General features: G+C 31.9%; 2 pseudogenes; one reads left to right on the forward strand and one right to left on the reverse strand.

Moving 5' to 3' along the window:
* The first annotated feature begins 318 nt into the window (after positions 1-318).
* Positions 319-1,311, forward strand: LOC116133855 (annotated as a pseudogene).
* A 7,350-nt stretch (positions 1,312-8,661) lies between these two features.
* Positions 8,662-9,677, reverse strand: LOC116133873 (annotated as a pseudogene).
* Positions 9,678-27,765: the final 18,088 nt, after the last annotated feature.

The raw sequence follows: 27,765 nt of genomic DNA on the forward strand, positions 1-27,765 counted from the left end.
GGTAAAAAAAAAAATTTGTCAAGATTGAATTATCAAGATAGTATTGTGTAAATAATAAAACAAACACTATCTGTACAATCCGATCTAGAATATGAATAAAAATACTTAGCCAAACGCAGCCTTTTATACGAATAAATACACTATCAAATTTTAAATGTTACTAGTGCTAACATTTTCTTGGCGAGTGTTATGACATATTTTCACACTATAATTACTATAATTAAATATAGTCATTACTATAATTAATCAAATTAACTACCCGTACTTCTTAAACAACAACTCTTCATCACTTAAAGCCTCGAAAGCTCTCAGATTATCATGCCAAATCAATCTCCGACATGGACAAACCTCCCATGGACCATCAGGCTCTTCAGTTCTGTCATCCACTTAGGCTTTCGATCATCCTGCCGCTCCAACGACTCCATCAACCGCCACCTCATAAACCTCTTCGAATTCCAAGCTCCAACTCCCTCCACTAAACCCATCAATGGCATCAAAACTTTTGATGTCCACATTGATCCCTCGCAAAATATATGGTTTCGCTTCTACATCCCTTGTCGTAAAGCTGGCAACAATAAACATGGGGGGAATATGCCCCTTATTATCTACTTTCACGGCGGAGGATTCGCCTGGATGGCTTCTAATTCTTTAGGGTTCGATAATTTATGTCGAAGATTCGCGAAAGAACTCACAAGTGTAGTTATTTCAATGAACTATAGGCTCGCTCCTGAGCAAAGTATCCATGCCAGTTTCAGGATGGTTTGATGTGCTTAAATTCATTGAAAAAAACACAAATTTTGAAGGGTTCCTGAAATTTGTGAATTTAAAGCAGTGTCTTATGGGTGGGCGCATCATGTGGCAGTTAAAGCCTGTGAATATGAGTTTCAAAACTTGAAGGTCATCGGAGTAATAGCAATTCAGCCATTTTTTAGGGGAGAAGAGAGGACTGAATCAGAAATAAGGTTGGTTAGGGCTCCATTTATTGATGTTGAACTTGCAGATTGGTTTTAGAGGGCTTATCTGCCTAAAGGGTCGGATAGAGATCATCTTGGAGCCAATGTTTTCGGGCCTAAATTGGAGGATATTATGCGGTTGAAGTTTCCGGCAACACTTATTATTGTGGGAGGGTTTGATCCTTTACAAGATTGACAAAGAAGGTACTATAATGGGTTGAAGAAACTTGGAAAGGAGGCTTACTTGATTGAGTATCCAATTGCATTTCATGCTTTCTATGCAATTCCAATGGTGCCAGAATCTGGATTGTGTATTAAGGAAATAAGAGATTTCATGGAGAAACAATGTGCAAAATAGATAAAAGTCATACATATGTTAGTGAATTTTGTATATTTTGAATTGGTAATTTTTGCTAATAGTTATTTGCAATAAGTAATTTTTGTACAACATATCTAGAAACTCAAAGTTATACTTTTAATATTAAATATGTTAAGTGTTAAATATTTGCTCAAATTTGATTGATTTATCATCAAGGCAGAATANCACAATTACAAAAATATTCTAAAATATTCTAAACTGATACAGCAAGATTTTAGGCTGATTTGTCTCTTTAATGCTTTGTTGTTGATGCTCAGAACCTTCCTTTATAACTACTGTGTTTTGATCCGACATTTTTTTTTTTTTAAAAAGGTGTAGGGCTATCAGTCATTTTCTTTATATTTATTTTTAACAAATATATTTACTAGTTCTATCAAGGTTTGTTTTGAAAAAAATAAATTCGTTTCAACCCAGAAGAGCCAATTCCTTAATGTATATTATGTCACTGAAAATAAAATAAAAAAAATAAAGTCCTCTCTTTCTATTTGCTTATGGATGGATTTGATTTTGAAGCAATTTACACCTTTTTCGGGTAGCTGGTAATTTTATAAAAATAAAGAATTTACACTTAAACGGGAGAGCTCTTGAACGAAGCGACCCTACCAAACAACATGGGGAAACGCTTAACAAAAGAAACCAAAAAGAGCAATTTACACCTTTATAGTCTCAATATACAAATTTTAAAAGCCTCCATCAGAAAAGATTTTATCATTCCTTAAATTGTTTTATTTAACTCCAAATTTTTTTAACAACTATTAATTCCTTAATTTTTAAATACTATTAAATACTCATTGAAACATTAAAAATCCCTTAAAAATATTTAAAAACCCCCAAAAAATTAAAAAAATCCTTTAAAATTATAAAAACCCTATAATAACGAGATATTCATAATTATAATTTTTCAAAATCATTGAGACTATTAAAACTTACAAATTTTTCAAGAAGACTGATTAAATCAACCATTTCTTTAAATTAATATAATATGAGTAATACTACACATACAACCCTTTTATACAAAGTTTATCTCACAAACTTACGTAATTTTTAAAATTTAAAATCACATAATCATCTTTTACCACATAAGTTTGTAAGAAAAATTTTGTATAAAAAAGTTGTGAGTATAGTATTATTGTATTCGAAATATCCAACTATTTCCCCTGTCGTTAGTTTTTACCTTTAAAGTTAACTTTTGTCAGATTTTGACCACTACATGATAGTATGATACTATTGTCCTTAAAAATAAGTTTTTCTAACAATATAAAAGAAAATCCTAAATTTTTTTTTTTAAGTTCTTAAAAATAATAAAGAATCTTAACATTCAATTAAATTCTCTAAAAAATTTTAAAAAAGAAAAAATCCTAAAAAAGTTTAGGAAAAAGGAAAAACTAACAATGTAAAAGAATTTCTTGAATTTATAATTTTTTTTGTTTTCTTAATTGTTTTAATATTTTCTTATGTTTTAGGTAAATTTATTGAATTTTTTATGTTAAATTTATTTTTCTTTTTGATAAATTTATATATTTTTCTTAATTTCGTGGTGTCTTATTTTTTAGGGGTAACTTGGTCATTTCATAAGTCAAAACAGATCAATAGTGTAGTTTTAACGGAAAAGACTAATGGCTGGAAAGGTGGTTGAATAATTTAACATAAGGACTAGTGTAATTTGAAAACTACAGGGGTACTGGAGGAATAAGTCCAATTTAATAGGTAAATTACATGTTAATCCCTGAGGTTTGGGCCAAACTTAAGGCCCATAGGTTCCACTGGCATTAATTTTTTCAATTGAAACAACCTTTGAACTGATTTTGATTCTTAAAAAACAGTATTATCCTTAAAATTGAAATTTTAAAAAATTCAAAATAAAACCCGAAGTTTCAAAAGATTTCTTAAAAATACANTTGTTGGAGGGTTTGATCCGTTGCAAGATTGGCAGAAGAGGTACTATGAAGGGTTGAAGAAAGCTGGGAAAGAAGCTTATTTGATTGAGTATCCGAATGCGTTTCATGCTTTTTATTCGGTTCCTGAGTTGGAAGAGGCTTCTTTGTTCATAGATGAAGTGAGGGAATTCATGAAAAAGGAGTGTGCTAAAAGATTTGATTGAGTTACTTCTTTCTTTCCTTCCCTTCTCACAAGAAAATATAAGTATAATTTCAGAGCATTGGGTTTGTTTATATAGTTTGCATGATATTCTATTTTCCAATTTGTATTTGGAGGGCTTCTCAAATCTCAAATTTGTCAAAATATTAGAAAGCTGAGCGTGCCTTTCCTTCAACTGCCCAGTTTGTTTAAATTTAATTTTAATTTTGATTTTGATTTGACTTATGTATTGATTGGGCTATGTGTTGCCAGTAATTAAGAAAATAAGTTTGACAGAGAACTAATTATATTTTAATTTGTCTTCTTAGAATGGATTCGTAATAATAAGCCGACATTTGTTTTTGATGAAATCTTAAAAATTGTGTTCAAATATTATATTAGATTTGGTGAAAAATAAATAAATAATAATAATAAGTTTATTGACAAACTAAACTTCTCTTGTTTATCTAGCCTAGACCTGGCAAATTAAGACCCGTACCCGCGGATCCACGGGTACCTGTGTAATATTTGCGGGTACGGGTCAACATAATTAACACCCGTAAATATCCTCCGATTCAAAAAACATTCCCCGCCGGGTGAAAGGGATTTACCTTACGGCAATTAGGGATTCATTCTCATCTCAAGTTTCAAGAATCTCAACCCTCGTCTCTCTCACAGTGAATCACTTTCACTTTCTTCCACTTCCAGTCGGTCAGTCCTCCAGCCGTTGTGTGACTACTTTGATTTTGTGTTCAAATACATTGTTGTGTGATTGAAATGGCAGGTTCGCTGCTTTGTGATCGTTGAATCTTTCCTTAGTTATGATAGTTTTTCTACTTTATCTTTTTGACCCTTTTTGGGATTACACGGGAATAGCCTTGCAAACCCATTTCTGGCACTCTGTAAAACAAGCATTATTTGTCTGGTTAGTGGTAAACTTTACCGTGCTATAGTACTGGAGCCCTGTATATATTTACAATATGCCAACCATTGATTCAACTTAGTTTGTACTCACTGCCAACCACTAAGGAGACCTCAGAAACGATTGTATTTGGGATATTTTATGTGAATTGTCGTGTTTTTAGAGTTACTAAAATTTGTTTTTTGTTCTTATTATGAGATTTGAGTTTGATCTTGAGGGTTCTATTCAATTGTGTGATGGCTCTTTCTGTTCTATTTTGTTGTTCCTTTTTTTAAATTAAATTAACAATTCAGAGTACCTTCATAGTTTTAGCAGTACTCTCATGAAATGAAGCATCTGTCCTTTGGTCTAAGTGTTACTGTGTTAGTCTAGACAGAATGATAAGTTCCAAAGAACAGCTCTGCGTCGTCGAATGATAGTTCGCTGCAAGAAGTCTGAAGCGTAGATGATATAGATCATAAATGTCAATGTAAATAGGTCTGTATATGTTAGAAATAGTAATAGTTGTATAACAGACGTCTGTATAGAGATTTACATATTAATTTTGATAAGAATGAAGTTAAATCTCTTGAAGCTATACAAATTCTGACATCAGTCACTTATCAATTCAAACGAATAGTCAATAGTATTAATGTAAATAGGTTAGTCAATAGTATTAATGTAAATAGGTCTATATATGTTAGTAATAGTAATGTTGCTGTTGTTTGCCGAGAGTATGTGGTTCTTGTTCTTGATAGTTGAGCGTTGTCTTTTGATTAGTCTCCGGGACAAAGTTCGGTTCTTATTGTTGTTTGTTCAGGTTTTGTTCTTGTGGTCCCCTGAACATTGTTGTTGTTAAGGTTGGAAGTGCTGGGGACTTTGCTAAAGAACTGGCTCTCTCTGGCATAAAATTTGAGAGAGATGGAGAGTGTTAAGGGCAAAAAGAAAGAGAAGAGTTTAAGAACCATGAGTGAGAATGTTGATGGTAAAGAGTTTAATATCTATTTACCTTTGTCTCACCTAGTCCTTGATATGAAATTTTCAACTCGTTAGTTGGAAATGGGTAAAGATTGTGGTCCCTATTTTACAACAGTACTTTCTTTGTCAAAATAATTTTAAGGGAGAACAACATTTTCCCACCCAAGGTTTGACGAAGTCGCACTTTCACACCATTTGTTAGGTTCTATTATATTTTCCGTTAATATTTTATAAAAAAAAAAAAATCCTTAAATATTTGACTTGATAAATTTTTTATTATTTTTTAATTAACTAAAAAGTCAAAAAAAAAAAAAAATTGTTAGCCCCACTTAAAAAGTTAGGAGTAATTGTAATATAAAATTATTTAAAGTTAAATGATCTTAATATTTATTTGTTTATTTATAATGTCATCAATTTCACATCACTATTATTCGATAATCTACTAAATTTATAATGTTTTTCATCTTTACCAATTAACATAGAAAATCAATATTTCTAATTAATTAAATAAACAAAAAAAAATATATTTACGCTTGAACCAATAAATAATCAAATAAAGCTTTTGATTTAACTAAATTTTAATTTATAATAAACCAATTAAGAAATAAACTATATAAAGGTATTTTTCATCTTTTTAGTCAAATATTAACAGAAAATGCTAACAGAACCTGACGAAAGATGGGAAAGTGTCATTTTAAAACTTGACGGGTGGGAAAGTGTCATTTCGCCAAACCTTGGGTGGGAAAATGTCATTCTCCCTAATTTTAATAAAGAAATTAAATAGCTACAACAGGTACTCAACTGGCCATTATTGTGCATTTTAAATGAATGTCATATAAAAAAATATACTGAAAATAACATGATGCCTAACGTTTGAATAAAAAATGTTTTATTATTTCTCAAATATTCGTATTTATCGAAGAAATATGAAGAATTTAAGATATACAATGATTTTAAAAGATTTAATTAAGAAAAACTAATGAAATTTTTTATTAAACACATTGAAAGGGCAGCTAAGTTGAAAACTTGAAATGGATGATGTCTTAAAAGAGGCCCAATCCACTCTTAAAGCATGAAGCCCCAAGGTCCAATCTCAAATTTTAGATTTGGGTAATGGGTGACCCGCGGGTCCATCCATACCCATAAGACCGGGTAAGGATAGACTATTCTCTTACTCGTTTAATTTTTCGACCCGCAGGTTTGATATTTGTTAAACGGGGGAACGACTTACACCTACCCATAGTTTGCTGTAAAGACAAATTGATACCCAAAAAGTTTTGAAATGACAAATATCTACTTCCGGTCCAATTCCATTAGTAAATCTGTTAACTAAAATTGTATTATCGATATTCTATCATTTTGTAGGGTAATTTTGACTTTTTATGTTTTAGGATTTGTGCATAAAAAAAAAAAAAAAGAGTAAAAAAAAAATTGCATTAAAAAAATCCGTCCAAATCTCTTATCTTTCTTCTTCTTCTCCCCCTTCTGTTTCTCTTATCTTTTCTCTTATTCTCTCTCTTCTCTTTCTTTCCTTTCTTCTCCCTCTTTTTCCTCCAGTCACTAGGCAAAGAACCCGGCATCGGAATATGGACGAGAAGCTGGCCAGATTGAAAGCTTCTCTCCTCTCTCTCTCTTCTCGTCTTCATCTTCTTCATCTCTCTCATAAAAGGGCAAAATAAAAAAGGGGGGTCTTTTGCAAAGCTGTCGCACTTCCCCATCCATTTTCTGGAAGCCCCATCACCGAAAACCTTTCCTCTCCCAGCCAATCATCTTTTCAGTGTGCCCTCTCCAAAACCCCCACTTTTACCGTACCGTTTGCTCACATTTCACCGTTGATTGAATTCCTAGGGCTTTTTTTTGTTTGTTGAATTGGGATTGATTGGTGTTTTTCGGAGTTTCTGATGGGAAATTGATGGTTGGAAATTAATTGGGAGTGTTTTTTATGTGTTTTTGTTTGATTTTGGGATTTTTGATCGGTTTTGGCATTGATGATTGATTTTCCAAGTTTTGGCACACCATTTGTTTGAGGTTTTGCCCCAACCCTTTTGTGCCTTGCGTGCTTTGGCTCTTTTGAGTGTTTGAGAGTGGTTCTTGGGGATTTTTTGCATTGAATTTTTTGGAGATTTGAGTAAGGTTTTTTTGGGGCTTTGGTCGTTTTTGTTGGTTGTTGTCCTGGTTCTAGCAACTGTGGTTCCGGCGAGAGATGAAGAAAATGAAGACAAAATTTTAATTAAAATTAATTATAAAAATAAAATAATTAAAATTGGGAAGGAAGATTTTTATAAAATTAATATTAAAGAGAGAAAATGGACATGTGACCAATGTAGAATGTTATTTTTTTTGTTGGATATAAAATTACCATATTGTCTTTCTTTAAACGAACTTTATTAACATATTTGGACGGAAGATAGGTAATTGACGTTTTCAAACTTTTTGGGCACTAAATTGTCTTTATAGCAATCTATGGGTGGGTGCATGTCATTCGGCCTTGTTAAACCTGCAGTCGTCGTCACCCGGACTGTCCGTTTGCCAGGTCTAAATTTCTAGCCTAGAAGAATGACTCTATAATGTGAAAATTAACAAGACTTTAGAGAGCTTTATATAGGCCTAGGAAGAGATATCAAGCAAACAAACTTTAATTGCATGAAAGACAACACATCAAGTTTGCCGTCAATAACCTGTGAATTTGATAGCTTAATGCCAGACAAGTAGCTGCGTCTACTAACAATATATGAAATTGATGAGCCATTAAACTACTAGCTGAAAGACAAATCAATGGTTGGGAAGTTGATTCGTGGCTTAATGTTTTTAATCCCCATATCCAAACATATAGTTGAGCACAAGTAAAATAAAATAACAATTTTCCTTTGGCTGTCACATCACATGCATGAGTACTGCCGTTACAGAGCTGCGATTAGAACATTGAAAAATGAAAAAAAAAAAAGTACAATTGGAGAAGATGAACTTGTTCCTTAAGCTTACAGCTTCACCGAACCTCTCATGGAGGATCCGCTTCCTCATCTCCATCATCTTTTTTCTCGTTGACACCTCTCGCGGCCGCAACCTAACTTACTGTAAATCGTCATGTCTTCAAATAAACTGACCAGGGGTGTGTCTTCAACCAAATCAGCAAGCTATATATATATCAGAATTTTTTATCCTATAAACATAACAGAGAAAAACTTACAAGAAATACATTATGCTAGATCAAGTAAATATTGTTATATCTGTGGTAATTTTGTTTTTCAACAAAACCAAGACTTTATAAGCAAATTGTAATGGAAGAGTCTCACTATGTCAACATAATGATTTGGTGAGATCTTTGCATATATTTAAGTTTTTCTAGATAATGTATACACATTACCTTTTTATCAATTACAAAATATTCATGTTTTAGCACATTGTCTTCGTATGAAATCCCTGACCTCCTCAATCAACATAGAAGACTCAGGAAGCTCAGGGTGACCATAGAAAGAGTGAACAGCATTAGGGTACTCAATCATATAAGCTTCTTTTCCACTTTTCTTCAACCCTTCATAGTACCTCTTTTGCCAATCTTGCAATGTATCCAAACCTCCAACAATTACAACCGTCGCCGGAAAGTTTAAGCCGGAGATATCAATTGCATTCGGCCCGAAAACATTAGCCGCTGGATGGTCTCTATTTGAACCTTCTGGCAAAAACGCTTTCCACATCCAATCAGTACGCTACATTGGCATTAATGTAGATTTATGAAGCCGAATTTCTGATTCAGTCCTTTCTTCTCCACCTAAAAGTGGTTGAATCGCTAGAAGTCCAATGATCTTTACCTTCTGAAAATTGTTCTGAATAGCTCCAAGTGTTACTTGATGCGCCAAGCTCCCACCCGCACTGTCCCCAGCAATGAAACAATGCTGAAATTTGCACAAGCAGGGAAGCCTTCAATATTTGTTGTGTCAATAAAGTTGAGCACATCAACACCATCTTCCTGTTGACATGGAAATCGATGCTCCGGCGCGAGACGGTAGTTGACAGAAACTATAACAACACGAAGCTCCCTGGCAAACCTTTTGCAAAGCCTGTCCAAGGGAAATGAATCGGCACTCAGAAAAGAGAATCCTCCGCCATGGAAGTACACGATGACCGGTAAGCTTACGTCGCTGCCACTGCCATTTTCAGGAGTAAAGAGGCGGAACCAGAGGTTGCGAGAGGCGTCAACCATGATATCTGAGGTTGTAACGCCATTGATGGGTGTTTTTGAAGGGGAAGATTTGAAGTCAAAGAGTTTGTAGAGACGACGGTTGACGGTAAAGTCAGGGCGGCGACACATGTCGACGAGGTAAGCAACGTAGTTCATCAAGAACCGGCACTTCCATGGGAGGTTTGGTGAAGTATTAGGGTTTGGGGACATGTTTTGTCACTAAACTTTTTAACTCTTGATTTTTGCCTTCATTTTGTGGCATTAGTTTTCAATTATAAATAAGAGGTTGAAGAGCAGTTGTTAGTTAACCGATATAAATTATTAAATAAGAAGAGTAGGAACTTCGAAAGTAACAATAGTGCTTACATTACTGTTAAAATAATGTAATCTAAATGAAGATTTTTGATAAAATTTTATTAAAAATCTCATATATATATATATATATATATATATATTGAAGAGATATTTAATATTGGAGTTATCTATTAGTTTATATAGGTGGAACGACAATTTTGCTGAAGTCTCTTATCGACTAAGCACACTTAAGTTTATTGGGTTATAAGTGAGAATAATTCTCCCATTCAACAAAACCTTATTAGGTGAGAAATCATAGTATCAAAACTTAGGTTCAGTTGAGTTAAGTGTTTGACCAGCGGATGATGAGTTGGAACCAACAACTACCTCCATCAATAAGTATAATCCAATATATAGATTTGACCGTGAGATGAGTGTTCGAGTTATCACCTTCAACAAGATAAAAGAAAAAGAAAATCTAAGTTTCATACGTGAAAAGACTGTGTAGCAAGTCTTATAAAAGATATATGCAACTAGCTATTTCTTTAAGATAAAGTTGGTGTTTGGAAGTTAGCAGAAGCATCTATCGGAAGTAACTAATTAAATATTACAAATGAAATGAGTATGTATGTGCGATTAAAAAAAAAAGAAGAAAAAGAGAGAGAAAACAGTAATTGTTACAAATCCCTACTCTTAAGAATGCAGGAGGTCTTGGGTTCCATCTAAGCAATCTTATTTAATTAATTGAGCTCTTTTCCATTTCATTCAAAACTTCCCCTCTACCATTAAATTGACCCATTACTAGATCATAATATTAGGACCATTTGTGGTCAGATCAAAATTTGTGTGTTGTAAAAAGAATTTTTTGGGAACAGTTCGCATTAAATTATCCAAAATAGAGTGGAAGATGATTAGAAAAATATGTTTATGCTTTAAAAATGAAAATTTTAGAGATAGTGTGGATTAAATATTTGTATTATGTCACCGGTTCTGAGATAAAGGATAAAGATAAAGTAAAGGATTGAGTGTCCCTCCCTAAGTCTTTAATTAAATGAATAATGTTGTTTCAAAAGTTAAAAGATGTAATTATATATATAATATATGAATAAGCGAACGTTTTCTTGATTTCATTTTTGAGACAAGCTGTAATGAGAAACAATAGTTGAAAATAAAGAGAAAAAGATAAATAAATAAAAAACTGATGTAAAAACGGTTAATTATGAAATATTCCATTCATGTTGACGTTACATTTATATCTCCAATTATCGTATAAAACATTTTATTCGAAGAAAAAAAAATATGAAAGCGCAGCAACGAGAAAAGAAAAAAAAAATGAAGGAAAATTAGGAGTACGTGGTACTCAACGGGACAAGCATTTTAGAATTTTTATCTTGTTTATTTTATAATACGGGCAACCATTGGGATTTAATTAAGGTTTTATTCATTACTTCAATTATTTAGTTTATGGACACTAATTTTGTTTTGAATTATTCCGATCAATAGGAGGACAAGCAACTAATCTATTAGAGGATTACGGTATTACATTAGGTGGAGCGTAAAATTCTGACTGAAGAATTTTAAATGCTTTGATAGTGCATTTCATGAATCAATATCCAACTAAATTATTATAGTTAAAAAAACTATACTTATTTTGTGAGTAGTGAAATATTGGTGTGCTTCCCAAATCCAATATATACATATGTTGTCAGATTACATTTATTCAATTTTGGGAGTGAATAAATGTAATTTGACACACAATGAGAAAAAAACACAAAAGAAAATCACCCCCATTTCATAATTCCCCTAAAAAAAATATATAATAAAAAATTATTATAAAATATATAAAAAAAATAAAATATTAAAGTAAGTTATAATTAAAAAATATTAGAACAAATAAAAATTAAAATTTATAAAATTATCCCCACATAATTAAAATAATTATAAGTAATAATAAAAAAATTAAAAATGTTAAATAAAAAAAATATAAAAGAGTCAGAATCAAATTAATAAAAATATTAATTTATTATTAAAAGATTTAATAAAAATGAATTTAAAATTATAAAAATAATAAAAAAAATAAATATTATTTAAATAAAATTTAAGAATTAAAAATATATAAAATTAAAAAAGAATTATATTAATATTAAATAAAATTATTAACAAGATTATATTATTAATTATTAAATATTTTAAATTAATTTTTAAAAATTAAATATTAATAATATATACAATTATTAATTTTTTTCCAAAAAAAAATTATTATATGAATTAAATATATTAAAATATAAAAAAAATAAAGTAATTATATAATTTATTAAAATAGCATTTCATTTAATTTAATTTTATATATAATATCAAAATAATGAAAATTTAAAATATTAATATTAATATTTTAATTTAATTATTAAATAATTTATATAATTAAAATATTATTAATTATATTAGAAGTATATAATAACCTGAATTTTTAATAAAGAGTAATTTATAAATTGACTTAATTATAAAATAAAAGAAATATAACAAAGATCAAAAAAATTAAAATTAATTAAAAACAATAAATAAATAAAAATAAATTAAAAATTATATTAATAAACAATAGTTAAATTTAATGACAAAAAATTTATATAATTTAAAATATTATATCTAAAATAAAAAAATATTTAATAATAAAAAATAAAAAGAATAAAAATAAATATAAATATTATAATATAAATTTATTTATTTTCAAATGATTTAATAATAAGAAAAAAAATAATATTAGAAATAAAAAATAAAAGAGTATAAAATATTAAGTTAAATATAAAAAAGAATTTACAATATGATCTATTAGTAACAAGATTATTATATTAATAATTAAATAATAAAAAATAAGAATAGAAAAGTAAAAATAAATTATAAAGTAAGGTATTAAAAAAAAAATTAATAAAAAAAATTAATAAAAAAAATAATTTTAAAATAAAACCAAATATATAGTATATATTATTATTTAATAAAAAATATAAAAAAATTAAAAGATTATAACATAATAATTTTTTTTATTAATATTATAATTAAAATAAAATATATAATATTATTAATTAAACATAAAAAATAAAAGAAAAAAATAATAATAATAACTAAACAACAAAAAAAAGAAGAATAATAATAAAAGAAAATTAATAGTAATTAAAAAAAAAAATATAAATTATACATAAAATAATTATAAAAAAAATATTAATAAATTAATTAAAATTAAATATTTAAAATAATAAAATTAAAATAATAGATAACAAAAAATATAAATAAAAAAAATATGAATTATAAAAAATAATAATTTAAAAAAATTAAAAATAAATAAAATATATTGAAATAAAATTATATATACAAAAAATAAAATAAAAATAATGAGATTATATATTATAATTATTAAAATTAAAGCATTAATAATTTTAAAAAAAAATCACAATAATAAAAAATTATAAATTAATTATAATTTAATGAATATTTATTAATAAAAATTATATAAAATTAAAAATTAAAAAATATTCAACATTATAAAAAATTTATTAAAAAAAAAAAAAATTATATTAAATTAAAAAAATTAAAATTTATAATTATTCCCCCTAAATTATATTATATAATTAATTTACTTAATATAATAAATTAATATAATAAATTATAAATAGATTAATAGCAAATAATAACATAAAAGATATAAAAAACATTAATATGTATAAAAAAAAATTTAATAAAAAAAAAAAAAATTAAAAAAATATTAAGAAAAAATAGGTATAAAAAAATAAATGTAAAATTTGTTAGCAACAATTAAACAACTTTTATAACTGCAAACTACATACCTTTTTTTTTTCTTTTTTTTTTTTCTCTAAACCGAAGTATCCAGATCCACTTACAATTTGAATCCACCTATTGGAGAGAAACTGTAGGACCTCACCACCACAACTCTCAAGTAAGCACAGGTGCATATGGGAACTCAACCAAAAATCTCCAAATCGCCCTGTCCATTAGGCAACCCTCCAATGGGTTAGACTGCATTTTGTGGTTGATGAAATCTATTATCTCAATTAGGATATCATCTGGTGAATAGTGTTGTGTAGATATTTAGTGTCACGAGACTTCTATAATTATTATGTACTTGACTTTTGGATTTGATACATTTTGACAAATAATGCAATCAGTATGCTAGTAAATAAATATCAGTGTATGGACTTCTATAATTATTTATACTTGAGTAGCTAAAGTATCTTATGATGTACAGCATTTTACTAGTGTAACAGTTGAAAAAATCGAATTTGAGAGAAAAAGTAAAGTTGTACTGTTGAATATTTCTATTGATTAAAAAGTACAGAGTTTACAAACTCATTATATGTCAAGCAATACACGTGAGTAGCAGTGAGTAGCACTTGCCATTTACAGCAGTCACGTGTAAGTAAGATTACAATTTGGCAGTTTATACACTAATCCTAACATCCCCTAAACCAAACTTCCATAAGCAGAACCATTTGATACACTCATCTTAACATCTTCCCTTAACTAGACTTCCATATATTTCTCATTACTAATCTCCACTACTGCACCATATGATCAACATCAAGCTTAGCACTGAATCATCAGACTTTGCATTACAAGTGATAGCTTCACCAGGTCAAAACAAATATGCAAACAGCATACGTAGTAGCCTCAAAACTCACCTTTAAACTTCACAAATCATAAAAGAACTTTCAAAACTTTCAGCAAAAATCATTCAACTCATCATTCAGAAGTTTCAGAAACTCCTTTCAACACTTTTAGCTGACAATTCTGCTCCAATTCTGCACTACTTTTAAAATTTCAAAATCATCAAAACAACTTTTAAAACTTCAGACAATCATCTTCAACTAACATGCGAAGTTTCAGCACTTCTTCAAAATTCTAACAATTCGCTCCAATTCTGCACTACTTTTAAAATTTCACAAATCATCAAAAGAACTTTCACAACCTTCAGCAAAATCATCTTCAACTCAACATGCAGAAGTTTCAGCAAGAAGCACATTAAATCAACATGCAGCTCTTCTGAAACACCAACCAACCAGAATGTTTAATTCAACAAAATTCACAAATTATCAAAACAACTTTCAAAACCTTCAGCAAAAGCATCTTCAACTCAACATGCAGAAGTTTCAGCAGAAGAAGCACATTAAATCAACATGCAGCTCTTCTGAAACAACAACCAACCAGAATTGTTAATTCAACAAAATTCACAAATGTAAACACAAGAACACAGAGCATCTCACGCAGACTGATTAACTGATGGAGTAGCTTTGACATAAGCTGTTCTCGAAATGATACAAACTTGGAAGCTGGCAATGCCTTAGTAAGACATCTGCTTTCTGAAATTCAGTTGGAACAACTGAACTTTCAGTTGTTGTCAGTAACTTGATTCTCACAAATGAGATCAAGCTCAAGTGTTTGTCCTGCCATGAAAACAGGATTTGAAGCTAAGGAACCAGCACTTTGGTTGTCACACCAAATGATAGGAATACCAGAAAGTGCAGTCCAAGCTCAGTGAATAGGCTACAGAACCAGACAATCTCAGTTGAGCCCTGTGCAAGAGCTCGATACTTTGCTTCTGTAGATGACAGAGCAACAACTCTTTGTTTTCTGGAAAACCACGAATTAAGTTGGATCCAAGGAAGACACAGCAGCCACTAGTGGACCTTCTGTCATGCAAGCTGTTGGCCCAGTAGCATCAGTGAAACATTCCAGCTGAAACATTGACTTTTAGTGAAATGAACTCCATAGTTAGAAGTTCCTTTAATATATCTCAAAAGTCTCTTACAAGCCTGCCAGTGGAGCTGTGTTGGTGCCTTTAAAAACTGACTCAGTTGTTCACTGAGTAAGCAATGTCTGGCTGGATAGGATAAGGTATTGTAGGGCTCCAATGGTAATGCGGTAAAGAGCGATTGTCAAATGCTCACTGTCATCAGGGGTGAGTTTAGAACCAACTGCCATTGGAGTAGAACATGGCTTGCAATCAACCATTTTGGTTTTGATAAGAATGTCATTTGCATACTTTGCTTGGTTCATATAAAGACCAGATGCATCTCGTGTAACCTCAAAACCCAAAAAGTATTTTAAAGAGCCAAGAACTTCAAAGCAACTGAGTGTTAAGCTTCTGGACAGTTTCTTGATCAGTGAGGAGTGTTTCCTGTCAAGAGTATATTCATCCACATATACTAAGACATACATGACTTGATCTTGACTATGGAAAATAAACAGACTTGGATCAGCCACTGAGTTCACAAAACCCCAATCCAAAATGCTGCCTTAAGCTTGTCAAACCAGGCTCTTAGGCCTGTTTCAATCTATAGAGTGCCTTTTCAGTTTGCATAATGATGAGGGGTGACAGAATAACAAACCCTTCTGGTTGTAGCATATATACACTTTCAGCTAAGTCACCATTTAAGATGATTGTTAACATCGACCTGCTGAATATCCCATTCATGGCTCACGGCTAGACTAAGAATGACTCAACAGTGGGTGATTAACAACTGGACTGAAAGTTTCAGGTAGTCATTCCAGGGGTTTGCTGGAAGCCTTTTGTAACTAATCTTGCCTTGAACCTTTGAATAGACCCATCAGCATTATGTTTAACTTTAAACACCCATTTACAGCCTACTGGATGCATCTTGGAGTTAGTGGCAACAATTCCCAGGTTTGGTTAGCTAAAAGGGCTTCAAATTCTGATTTCATAGCAGCTATCCAAGAGGAATGAAAGAGTGCTTCTGAAACAGTGTTTGGTCCATGGTATCAAGGTGAGAGTGGAGATAAGGGCAGTATGTGAGCTTTAGCTTTGGACCTAGTGACAGGAGTGAGTGTTTTGGGTTTGGTAGGGATATTGGATGATGGAAATGATAAACAACTATTAAGGGATGGTTTCAAAAGAGCATCAGAATCAATGGTGATAGGAGAAGTAGAATTATCAGGTACTAAAGATAGTCATGCTTGTTAAAGATCTGATCCTGTGGGGGGACAAAGAGAAGATGAAGTAGAACCAGGGTGATCAGTCATTGTGCTGAAGAATGAGAGGTTTGAGAATGACTAATAGGATTATCAGGCACTACAGAACCAGGACCAGAATTGGGAACATGCCAAGGAGACTGAAAAACGAAACCAGAAGAGGACTGTATAGAATTTGAGTGAGAAGATGAAGTATTGGATATGTGAATTTGATGAAAAGGGAAAGTCCATTTATCAAATGTAACACTTGGCATAATAAATTCGACCACTAGGAGCAAGACACTTGTATCCTTTGTGTTGCAAACTGAAACCAATAAAAGTACATTTAGTGGTATGAAAATCAAATTTGTGATGGTTATAGGGCCTAAGGAATGGATAAACAGCACAGCCAAAGACCTTTATGTGAGAATAGTTTGGGAGATGATGAAACAGTTTTTGAAAAGGAGAGAAATTAGAGAGCACTGGAGAGGCAGTCTGTTAGTTAGGTATACTGCAGTTTGAAAGGCATGCCACCAGATTTAGGGGCATGGAGCTTGTGCCAGTAAGGTTAGACCTTGCTCAATAATTTGTCTATGCTTTCTCTCTACTCTACCATTTTGTTGGTGGGTGTGAGGACATGGATGTCTAAAAGTAATACCATGTTGAGCAAATAAGGTGCAAGACTCCTAAATTACCCCCCCAATCTGTTTGAACACATTTTAAGTTTGAACTGAATTGTCTCTCTACTAGCTTATGGAACTGAATGAAGACGAATAGGTTTCAGATTTAGTTTTCAGGGGAAAGATCCAGGTAAACCGACTGTAATCATCCAAAAACTGGATGTAATACCTAATTCCCTCAGGTGAAGAGACAAGAGATGGCCCCCAGAGATCTGAATATATCAGATCAAGTGGTTTAGTGATGACGAAGAGGACCTAGGATAAGTAGAATGTTTTAATTTTCCAAATTGGCATGCTTGACAAAAGGTGTAACAATTTGGATGAGTGAGGTACTTTAAGACAGTTAGTATTTTAGTTAGAACAGAACTATTGGATGTCCTAGTTCCTATGCCATAGCATAACATCAGTTCTTTGAGCAGGAAATAATTGTAAACATGCATTTATTTATATCAGAAGCAACACAAAAGGATACATTTTCAGAATTGTATTCTGTTCAGTATTGACAGAATTAGATGCTATAACAGAAGGCTTATACAAGGCAAACATGGTTGACCAGCAGAAAAGGCATAACCTGATAGACGTTAGAAAATTTGTAGACACTAAAGGGACAGCAAGTGTGAAAGAGGCACTGAATTATTATCTGAAGCTGGTGATGAGCTGAAGCTGCCAAGTCTTCAGCAGAATGAAAGAAGTAGAGAATGAGGGCTGGAGTTTGATAGACCATCCTTAAGTAACCCTTGAAGAAGAATGGCTTTGGAAGTCTTGTCCTTACCAACCAGTAATCAATAAAATTCAACAACACTTCATTATCTTTAGTAAATTTAGATATGCTAAGTAGGTTTTTGTAATTGTAGGGACATAAAGTACATTTCTAAGATGCAATTTCCTATGGACAAGATAACCAAGAGGAACCAATATGAGAAATTGAAAGGAACTCACCATTCCACTTGGAGCTGTTCAATGCCAGTGTAGCTAGTGCTTGCTGTTAACTTGTAATATCCCACTTGAGGTATGTATTTAAGATTTGCTGTATTAGTTAAAAGTTTATTTTCAACTTTAATTGAGTTTGTATGTTGAGTTGGTTGAATTGTTGCCTTGAAATTGGTTGAGTTTGGTGAAGTTGGAAATCCAATCTTCACGGGGCGAAGAATAACTTTCGCCGCGGGAGGAGGAGGAGTTGCACCATGGGTAGGTTCTGCCCTGTTTCGCCGAGGCGACGAAAGTTCTTCGCCGCGGCGACGAGCCTAATACAAAGTTTCTTGAGTGTTCTAGAGAATTCTTCTTTGGGACACAATGACCATTCTACCCCTAATTAGTAGGAAAAGTGGGAGTAAAAGAAAGGAATTTCAGTAGAGATTGTGTTTGGATGGGAGTGTATTTGTAAAGAATCAAAGGTATAGATGGAATTTCAAGGAAGGACAAGGGCAAAAGGGAAATGATTTATATATGAACTAAAAGGGTTAAGTGTGAGAAAACCCTTTATTTCTTCATTCCACGCCTCTTTCATTTGCCCACTTTCTCTCAATCTCATCCAATCTTCCAAGATTTCTAAGGATTTTAAGAGGGGTTTGAGTAAAGATTTCATCTAAAGATCTAAGGTAAGGATTCATGCTTTAGATGTGAGTTTTCTTATATTGTAGTGAAGTTTTTGGTTGTTGCTGTCTTTGTGGTTGTTGAGTTGTAGAGAGGAGACAATACCACAAAGGGAAGGAAAAGTGCTAAAGAAGTCATCTTTGCACAAGGTAAGTAAATCAACCCAAGTTAAGATTCAAGCAATCAAATGATGTATATGTATGCTTATGTTTATGAGCTTGAGAGATTGTTGAGAATGATATTATTGATGAGTTGTGGCTTTTGATGAGAAGATAAGCCATGAGAAGTAGAAAGGAAGTTGTGGTACAAGTGAAGTTTGGTTACATTTAGAGAGAAAATAAGTAGAATATTTGAAGTGTTTTTCTTGGCCATGTTTAGATTTATTGTGGGGTAGTTTTGCTCCATTAATGGGTTAAAGAAAGAAGTAAAGATGTATCAAAACTAGAATTAAAGTATGCATGCATTATGTTTGATGAAATGCCTAAGTGAAGTCTGCCCTGTCACTACCGTGACTTCTAGGTAATTTTTGGGATGTTATGGTTTGAACTGGGCTGAGACCAAAACAGAAGTTGTAGCCCTGTTTAAGCTTTAAAACGAGACCAAAAGCGTAGTAATCCGAGGTGTATAACGCAAGTTATGGCCATTTTAGTGTGACCTGTGCAGAACGACGGTTGAGGAAATCTTGTAATTGGCATTTCATTAGTGCATTAGGGAGCATGAGCTAGCTCTACACTTTTGTTTATACATTGAGAAGCAGCTTGAGATTTAGTAGAGAATTTGAGTATAAGCTACTTTAAGAGTATGAGAAAGAGAATAGAGTAGGTTATGCGATGGGGAACCGTGAGTAATGGGTAGAGTATTCCCGCATGTACGCCGCATTGAGAGAGGGCATGATGAGATAGAGAAGTGGTGTAGCCCGTGAGAGTGCATGCGAGGAGGGATACCCGAGTACCTGAGAGGAGATTATACACTCACTGGCCAAGGGTTCCGAATCCATGCATAACCGAGTCGATCGGCTAGATGAGTAGAGGTCAGTAGAGGAGAGCGAGTCCGGCCTGCCCCAGTAAGATGGGGCCGTGACTTACTAAAGAGAGTTACTAGAAAAGATTTTAAGAGAAAGAGAAAGAGAGAGAGAGAAGTACCAAAGAGAAATTGAATGAGAAGTTGTAAGGAAAGAATTAGAGAAAGAGTTACGGGGATAGATGAGTAGAGGATTTACTTAGAGCATTGTTTTGTGCTCACCCCATTGTTTTCCTATGTTTTGTAGGATCCAGGTGAGGATGCAGTCGGGGATGTCGACACGCGAGGGGAAGCGGTTACACTGTCCACCAGTTTTAATAGTTTTTGTACACATATAAGTTTGTGTAAAAATGTATATGTTTGTAAAGAATATATGTACATATTTAATAAAAAGAAAATTGGCCCAATTTCTTTATATTTTATATGTATTTATTATGAGAATTTGAGTAGTAGTGGCATTACATAAACTGCCCAAAATCAGAAGTGACATTGTCTGTTGCTCCAAAGTCCATGTACCATGCTGCATCCTGAACAGCTGAGGGTGTAACAACATAATTGATTGCTGTAGGAATGTGGTTCTGAGTATGAGTCTGAGATTGAGCCATGAACACTTGATGTTGTGTTGGCAGGTCCAGATCCAGAGGATTGATGTCTTGGTGGGATAAAATCAGAAGACAATTGTGTGTTGTACTCCTTTGAAGACTGTACTGAGGATCCTGAATGCATACAGTTCCAGTGTAAGGATTAAGAGATCCAAAGTGGAGCCTGTGACAATCCTAAGTGTGGATAAAAGGATGGTCTTCCAGTAGGAAAAAAAGGTGATCCTGTAGGCTCAACATGTCTTCCAAAATTTGGAGGAGCAAAAGTATGGCTTATATTGTTCCTGACCTGTGCATTGTTACCAGTAAAGTGCACATCAAATCTGTGGTAACAATGCAGAGCTAGATGTCCGTCTCCCCACAGACTTGACAAACAAATCTGTTCCTACCACCTATTCTACCTCAGCCTCTTCCTCCAGTAACATGACCGATTGATAAGGATAATTCTGATTGGAGTGGGGTGTAGTACACAGGATAAGTTTGATGTGCAGTCTGATTTGCAGTAAAATGAGGTGGTACTAGGTTATGTGTTTGCTGTAAAGGTAATGGATGTGTATGTGAGGAAGACTGGGAACTTGCTCTTAAAAAGGTTTCATTTGCATCCAATGATGACTTGTTTCTGTTACTATCAACACTTAGATTTGCAACATTAACAGAGATCCCGTGAAACTCAGACTGCATAGCTGAGGTCAGTGCATTATTAGCCTTTTCTAACCTAAGCTCCAGTTTCTGCAGAATTATTTGAGCTTCCTGAACTGAAATAAGATCTAATCTAGACTCTAATCTAGTAGTAATGTTCACTACAGCTGTGTCATAGTCAGAATCAAGACCATCTAAGATGAAATTTAACAATTCTTCATCAGAAATCATAATTCCACTTAAGGATAAACTCTCAGCAAATCCTTTCATTTTAAGAAAGTAGTCATGCATACTAAGATCATATTTCTTTGTATTTTGAAGTAAGGTCTTAATATGTAGTGTTTTAGCTCGTGACTCAGTAAGAAATTCCTTTTCTAGAGTGAGCCAAATCTCAGTTGACAATTGACATTTAGAGATTACCGAAAAGATTGACTCTGAAATAGATGACAACAGCTAGCTGACGAGGAGCTTATCTGTCTTCTTCTAGAGGTGGTATTTCGGATTAGATTTTTTAACAACTTCAGAGGTTAAGCCATCTGATTGAACTCGAATGAACGGCGCTAGACAAGCAATCATTCCGGTGAGATGATCCTCAAGATCATGAGCTCCTACTGCAAACAATATTTGCGATTTCCAGAATCTATGATTATTTCTGGTGAGTTTAGGGTTGATTACAGGGAGTGTGTTTGAGGTTATTGTAGTTGAGCAAGTGTGATTACTGAAATCAGAACTATGCTTCTGTCCAGATTGAGCTGAATCTTTATCAGATTTGTGGTGTGGAGAAGAATTTGAAGAAAAATCGGCCATTGACGTTGGTCAGTAGCTCTGATACCAAGTTGAAAATACGAATTTGAGAGAAAAAGTAAAGTTTGTTACTGTTGAATATTTCTATTGATTAAAAAGTACAGAGTTTACAAACTCATTTATATGTACAAGCAATACACGTGAGTAGCAGTGAGTAGCACTTGCCATTTACAGCAGTACACGTGTAAGTAACAGATTACAATTTGACATTACAATTTGGCAGTTTATACACTAATCCTAATAGTAACTCTGGAAAAAGATAGAAATATTTACTTTTAAATAATATATCATCTTTGGAAATGTTTTATAAATATATTCACTAATTAAGGTTTTCAACTTTTTCTTTTTTTTTTAATAGAGTGTCCGAACCAACTTGTGCACACCTCGATTAATCCTTATAAGTGTTTTTAACTCACTATCTTATAAAGTTTATTCATCAGATTTTGAAAATAATAAGAAATAACCTGTTTATAGAATTGATTTTTGTTTGTACCATAGACACTTGTTTATATAGGCAATACATAATCTTCAAATTTGGTATAATATATTAGCTAATATGATAATGTAATATACACAATATTAACTATATATGGTATGGGAAGATAATATTCTATACAATTAACATAATATAAAGTCAATATCTCAACAACTCTTTCATTTTCCAAGAAACATGCTATTGTTAATATGATTAGCATTTTAAAGAAAAGGAAAAAAAGTTTTTTATTGTGGTCAAAGTACAAGTTCTCATATTAGAAAGGAAAAAAAAAAGCCCTTTGTTGGGGTTACATGTTTAAAATATTGATAGTTTTGATTCAAGTGATACTTATTAACACAGTTAAATATTCATCCTTCAAATCTGAGGCATGTGTATGATGGAACCGAATTCTAATTTTTTTTTTTTTAAAAAAAAATACAATCAACAATACAGATATTTTTTTTTTAAAAAAAAAAATTGTTAATAAAAATGTGTTTTTTTTAAAAAATTTATTTTTATTTTAATCAAAATTTTGTTAAAAAAAAAAAAAAAATTTTAAAAAAAATAAACTGTATTATAATAATAATAATTAAAATAATTATTATTATTATTACAAATCAGTGTTGGGATAAATATTAGAACACAACAACCCCCACCCCCCCCCCCCCCCCCAAAAAAAAATAAAAGCTCATAATATTTAAACAAATTTAGTGTAATAGTGGAGTTAGTTAAGGGCCGCTTAAACACTTTGTAAGCCCCAAAATTATTTAAAATAAATACTTTAAAATATATTTTAATTTATTCCAAAATAATCCTTTCTCTAATTTTTTTTGTTTTTTTTAACCACCTTCTTCTTTATCAAGTCATAAACAATGAGATTTCATAAAATATTTTCATTGGTATAACAGTAATACTATACTTACAAACCTTTCTCACTAACTTTTTCTTATAAATGCGACGTATCAACTTATAATTAATCAGCTCGTGTGGGTCTCGTTTGACCTAGTCAATTGCGAGTTGTCACATCAACGTTTGTGAGAAAAAGTTGTGAGAAGTGTTTGTCAACCTATCTTTATTCTTGACATAATGTACTTTTACTTTATTTTTATTTTATTTTATTTTTTTGTTTTTATTTGTTTACTTCTAGGGGAGTGAATGAAATTTCTACTCAAATAAACTTGCGATGTAATATTTTATACGAACCCGTAAAATTAGCAAATAAATCCAAGATGAGAAAGAATACTTGTTATAATTTTGCAAACAATATTAGAATCATGTAGTAATTAAAAGGTTTTGCATGAGTTTCTTAAAAACTCTAGAAAGTTTATACGACTCATTTAGTAATTAAATTGCAAAAATAATGTATATAATTAAATTAAAAAATATATTTTAATCTTAAAATAGCATGATGTTCAAAATTTTATAAAATATAAAAAAATTGTTGGAGGTTTTTGATAAGGGTAGGCTATTTTAGTAATTCTGTATGTGCAATATATTTTTAATACGACCTACGTATATTGGATATTTTAAAAAGTGAATACCTTTCTCAGTCGGATGGTCTAGGGAAATAATAGGAAAAGTGATTTCCAATGTAGTTGTGGCTCAATGACAAGACTCAAAGAGTAAATTTTACACCTACAAAAAAAATATATGAGAAGTGATTTTTGGCCCCCATCAAATTGATCAGTATTTTCCAGTTTTTTTTTTACAAGTTTAATCTTAATGAAAATTTTTAAAATTGATATAATACTTTCTAAATAAATTCTACTCTATTTTATATTTTTGTTTTAATTCCTACATAAACCTTAGCTCTAAATTTGCTAAATCATTGAAACAACTTTATTATTTTTTTTTTTCAAATATTTCTTTATTTGATGAAGATAGATTACTAACACTATGGAGCAAGTAATCACTAATCACAAAAAGAATCTGAATCTGAAAAAGAAAAATTAAATTTTATATTTGAAATTGGGAAAAAAAGTATAAACCAAAACATAATTAAGTTTAAAATTAGAGAAAACTAGTATAAACAAAAACCCTAATTAAGTTTGAAATTAGAGAAAACTAGTATAAACAAAAACCCTAATTAAGTTTGAAATTGAGGAAAATGGGTGTAAAACAAAACCTAATTAAGTTTGAAATTTGAAAAAAGTGGTGCAAACAAAAATATTTAATTAAGCAGGGTTATTTTCGGTTTTAAATAAGGTTTGAAGAGATTTTTTTTTTTTTTTTTTTTTAAATGCCATAATGGTGTATTTTGTAATGGAAGATACTAACCAATTTGATGGGCTAAAAATTACTTCTCAAACAATATTGGTCAAAACTAGTCAAATGGGCCAGCCAAGTCCAAAATTAAATCTCATGTTGGACCATCAATAATGGGTCACAAGTCAATCATAACTCTATTTAAGCTTAATGTGGAATAAGAGTGATTCTATTGTCCGTTTTTAAACTAAGGACACCTCACTTCTTAAAACACCCTATCTAAATATTTTAAAATTAATTTTTTTTTTGTTATAATGGCACTTCATAAATACTATTTATTCCATTTTTTTATTTAAATAAGTACACATTTAATTGTCTTCATTCATGTTATATTAACTATTTCTTTATTTTTCGATCGCCTGGAAGGGACAAAAAAAACATCTTCTTAGTTCTTCAAAAATTTCTGATCTTTGGTGAACTTGAATATTTGAAATTCGACATACTTGCAGTTTTCTTCTTTTTTTTTTTTTTCTTGAAAAATAATTGAGATTAATGAATTTTTTACCATAAAACGAAATCTCCTCCCTCTCCCCTTTTTTTATATGAATTTTATTGATCGGTAATAATAATGCTAGTCATTTGAATTTGATATAAACAACAATCTTATGTTCGTTATCAACTTCCTTTAAAATTAACCAAAAATCAATTCAATTTGTAATTTGATTTGGGATCCAAAAGGATGTTATATTTGTGGAAAAGAGAAAAGTTGAGACCTAAAAAAAAGATTCTATTGATTCATTTATAGATCTAATTGATATGTATATCATTCAATTGGTATCATGTATTAGAATGGAATGTAAGATAAGATATGTGTACATCTCTAGGTATTGCACTCATACAATAAATAAAGAGTTAAATTGAATTCTTATTGAGCATTTTTCTTCCAAACTGAGGCTTAAATTACTTATTAATTTCTTATAGAAGTAAAAAATACGTGTATTGACATAAGCGATGACTATTCATGATTCCATAGATTCATATTTGATTAGCCCTATCTAAAGAACCAAAAAGAAAAGAAAAAATGTTATAATATTAAAAAAATAAATAAAAGTGTTGCGTCTTAGGCGTGAACCAACTTCCACAAANAGAAGTGGAATACCAATCAGCCATTGTCTAAACAACTCAACCATTTCCTCCATCCTAGTAGTTTTCTTAAAGTTGGATGCATTATTCGACTCTAGGGATTGAGGACAAGGTTCTATCGGAATGTCAAATGCAGGGGATAGTTCTTTCTCCCCAACTTCCTCGTTTTCATGTCTCGGCACACCTAACTCTATGGTTGGTTCTCTTTCACTCCTCTCGGCTTGGTTTCCCTCTAAGCTCTCTTTCTCTCCAAACTCAGCATATAATTCCCTCTCAAGCCTAGCTTGTTCATGACACCCCATCTGGTGAGGTGCACCATTGGGATTATCTACAACTTGACTCGGCAAATGACATTCCTCTCTCTTATAAACCGCTTCAGCTATCTAACCAATTTAGGTCTCTAGCTTACTAATAGATTGGGAATGGGAATGTAATATCTTATAATGCTGCTCTAAGTCATTGAACCTAGCATTCATGTCATCTTTTTGTTCTTGCATGGTCTAGAGCATTTGAGCCATCATTGATTCCAGTGGACTGGGCTCGAGAGTGGGCTGTTGGACGGGAGGTAGGATCCTAGGTTGGACGGGTGGTTGGACCGAATACATGTCCCAAAAATTGCCCTGTTGATTGGAAAAACTATATGGCATATTATAGGAGACATTCTGAGATTGTTCCCGCTTCCATGCAAAATTAGGATGGTTATGCCACTCACTATCAAATGCGTTCGAATACAAATCATTTCGTCTCTGGAAACCTTGTGCATCTTGCACTTGCTCCTCAAAAGTGTAGGGAGCTGGTTCCTCAAATGTGTACTCAATAGCTAAAAGGTCTGAAGGCATAGAAAAGACATCCTGACTTGTCCTACCGGGAGGTGGTTGCCTAGAAGCTTGCCCATGTATGGATATGAATAGGTCAAATTGATAGGCTAAAGACTCCAACTTGGAGTCTATATCGTCCAAAGGAGAAAACTCATAAATGCCACCATTCCTAGGCGGTTGCCCTATGATAGGAATCCTAGAAGCTAGATGGTTGTGCATGGAATACAGATTATCATCCATCCTACGTGCTTTCTATTTTCAAATCCAAGGGTACTAAAATTGGTTGATACGACTATCTACCAAGCATTCATCAACAAGTGTACCCAANTATACGTTTCTTTTCTATTTTCTTATAAAAATTTATACGTTTTACATAATTTAATGATTTTTTTCAGCCTAACAGACATAGCAAGTGAGGGATTTAAGGTCATTTACTATTTCTGTCTTTGAATGTATGATGGCCAATTTCTTATATGCTTATAATATTATACGTGCATATTACTTGCATGGATTAAATAATGAGTTTATATACATATTGGTTAAAGGACTTATTATAACTGGTAAAAGTAATCATTGTGATTAAGTGAGATGATTGAGGGAAGAGGCTGTTGATGTCATTATATGATGTGAAAGGCTTGGGTTTTAATTGAAAAGATTTAATGTCATTGGATTGTGTGAAATAAAGGGTGAGTTTTATTTATTATTTTGAATAGGATTTTGGGAATAATATAGGGTAGTTGAATAAAGGAGTATTATAAGGTAAAGTTTAAAAATTTATAAAAAAGTCTCTAGGTTTACTAATTTAATTAAACACTCTAATATATAAAATGACAAAAATACCCCCACCACTTGCAGTACCAGATTCTAGCCACCACCACCGGAATCTGGCCGAAAAATCGCGTTACGACACAGACCGGTCAGATTTGTGTTGTAACGCGTCGTTATGGCCTTTTCAGGCCAGATCTACGACTTGCTGTGGCCGCGACGACTGGAAAAGGCTAAAACGTCAGCCATCTTCGGCCGTCAGCGACAACCAAAGATATGGTCGTCGTT

The sequence above is a fragment of the Pistacia vera genome, unplaced genomic scaffold (assembly GCF_008641045.1).
Source record: "Pistacia vera cultivar Batoury unplaced genomic scaffold, PisVer_v2 Contig276, whole genome shotgun sequence".
Lineage (NCBI taxonomy): Eukaryota > Viridiplantae > Streptophyta > Magnoliopsida > Sapindales > Anacardiaceae > Pistacia > Pistacia vera.